The 2,892-nt window shown below is 28.6% G+C and overlaps 1 pseudogene; it reads right to left on the bottom strand.

Annotated features, from left to right (window-relative positions):
• Positions 1-1,258: 1,258 nt before the first annotated feature.
• Positions 1,259-2,638, bottom strand: LOC146994508 (uncharacterized; annotated as a pseudogene).
• Between the last annotated feature and the right edge of the window lie 254 nt (positions 2,639-2,892).

The raw sequence follows: 2,892 nt of genomic DNA, 5'->3' as shown, positions 1-2,892 counted from the left end.
TTTCTATTAATATCCACATGAAAAGAAAATATAAATCCTAACATCATGTTCAAAACTTTTTTTTTTATAATGTATGCAATTTTTTTTAACTTACCTTACATATCTTTTTGGTGGTGCCATGTACTCAAAGATTGTAATTCAAAAGATAATTAAAAAAGTTGTTTTTAAAATTGCATTGAATTGAAATACAATGAAAACAAGTATGTCTACATATGAATTCAATTACTACTGCTTCTTTCAATAACTGTACATTTTTAAAATTTCAGTTTGCAGTTTCGCAATTTAATTACCTTAATATGAGTCTTACATACATTATTTTAGAAATGTTTCTATCATTCTCAGAAAGATTTATATTGCATAACAAAATTTAAACAAACTGATTGCATGATAATAACATATATAAAAGTGAACAGAAGCTATATTAGCTAAACATATGCATTTAAGTTTCATCATGATAAAATGATATTTAATGATTTGCAAAAAGCATTGATATTTAAATTTAAGAACACAGTACTATGCCATGAATCAAATTTACTCAGCATTTGATATTCTACATGTTATGTAATGAAATAAGTGTTATGCTTTAAACCCCTTAGGACAGTTATTTCATATAAAATTAGTTTCCAATTAAAATAAATAATCATAAATTTTGCTGACAATTTTTATATTACTAGTCTTAGTAATTATTACAAGGGATGATGCTTCAGATGTCAAAAGTAAACATAAATTCATCCCTTAAATCATAATGAATAAAAAATTACAACTTATAAAAGCCAACAAAAAGTTTACAAATAAATATGCAATAAAATAACTGATATTTTTAAAATGCAATGGAATGTTTTCTAAAATATAAATACCTTATTTTAGATATTTGCTTTCTGTAGTGTTTGTAGTTTTCTTTTTAAACAGGGTTTTCTATAGTTATCATTTTTTTTTACAACAGTAATTCTTAAGTAAAATGTTTATGCACACCCACAAAATTTGTTTCACACAATACTCAGCAGTATGACCAAACTCACATATATCAATTGAATTAAATAATTCTAGCCTATTTATAATAGAAAATGCAAGAGTGAATGCAAAATTTCGTTGATTTTGAACTTTTAAAAATTCATTTTCGTATTTCTCAGAAAGAAGTTTTTGAACTACTATATAGCAATGCACAATAATATTCACAATGTCTGGGTGAGGATACTTTAAACATCCTCTATCCATACTTGAAATTAAGCGATATGAATCTTCGCATATCAGTTCTTTATCAATTGAAAACTGTGACAGACATGATGAACACTTCTGTTTTTTTGCATATGGCATAAACACAATATCCTGCAAGGTATCTCAAAACTGGTATTACACTTTCGATGCCTAAAATATCTTCATTAGTTACATCAATATTCAAGTAATTAATTACTTCATCTTCCTTTTCATATGAAGACACAGCATTAAATTCATCAATAGTAATTTGACCAAAAGTTGCAGATCTCAATGAAAAAGTGTTTTGTAATCTGAGTTTGGAGTCACATTCAAATATTTGCCTCACTGAGACATGATATTGCGATCCGGCTAAAAATCTATACTTTCCGAATCTCTCTTCTAAAAAATCAGTTTGTATTTTTCCACAGAGAAAATATTTCATTTTCAGCTCTTCGATACAATACTCCTTCATTTCCAACAAAGCATGAGTTGTGTGAGTAAGAGCATGATGAGTTTCTTTCGTAAAATTCCCTGTAGTGCATCCCATGTTTTTCCAAACATCCAGCCAATTCAAAAATTTACTTAAGAACTTCACGTTTTCATCGTCAGGCAAATTAGTTAATGGATTCATATTTTCATTTCTTAGTCGTATTCCTTTATGGGGACTTTTTACATTTATAATGCACCACCAAACATGAATTATTTTAATAAAATTTCCGGTTTCTTTGGCAAATTGCAGATTATTTTTTTCTTCTAGTTCTACTAGAGCATTCACTACATGTTCATTAAAAACTTGCAGTGCCAGTTTGACGTTCTGCCTCTCTAAATTCGATGGGTTAAGAGATTTAAAAGTCAAAGAGCGATTAAATGTAACTAAATTATTCTTTTCAGCTTCATATAGTTTTTTTGAGAGTATAAAAAGATGCAGTTCTCATAATAACATTATTTTCAAATGTCTCAAAATCTGGGTATTGAAAACACTGATTTAAGTTTTTCTGATTCAGCCAGTTATTTCATATACATTTTAATATATGTACTGCATCAATTACATAAAATAAGGGTCTGTCTGTTTTTACTGGATGAGGATAAACGATACTCAGTTTTGGTGGATTTGAGAAATAACACATAGATTTACGATTGAGTGAATTATTGTCACTTACTACACAAACCACGAAAAACCCTATATTCTCTAATCCTGTTACAATCTTTTTAAGTATAAAGTTCAATATATCCGCTGTTATGGTTTTCACAGGTAAAATATGCACAACATCTTTATACTGGGAGAGTAAGCTCTGGATCATAAAAACATAAGCACTTGTTGCTGCATCCTTAGTGTTAAAAGAAGAGCCAACAATATTACCTCCTCTGAAATCTAAATATGGTTTAATATGAATTTCATCCATCATTACAGAAACAATTCTTTCATGAGGTTGAAGTTCCACAAATTTCTCTCTCGCATAATGAAGGAAGTTTACTTCAAATTGCTCTTTAAAGGGACTTGCATTAAATTTAGTACAAATTTTTCTAACTGTTGCTGGATTGGGAAGAATTATATTTCCCGAATGTCGTAAAAACTTATACGCGTGTGGAGATATGGAATGCAATAAAGTTGAAAATATTAGCATTTCTGGTGAGTATCTCCGTTTAACTTTATTGACCGAGAAAAGTGAAACTTGTTCGGCCAAAAAATTAATAACA

The sequence above is a fragment of the Stegodyphus dumicola genome, chromosome 11 (genome assembly GCF_044657685.1).
Source record: "Stegodyphus dumicola isolate Sdum_Otavi_A_Nest chromosome 11, ASM4465768v1".
NCBI classification, from domain to species: domain Eukaryota; kingdom Metazoa; phylum Arthropoda; class Arachnida; order Araneae; family Eresidae; genus Stegodyphus; species Stegodyphus dumicola.
This window is presented reverse-complemented; position numbering and strand designations above follow the sequence as displayed.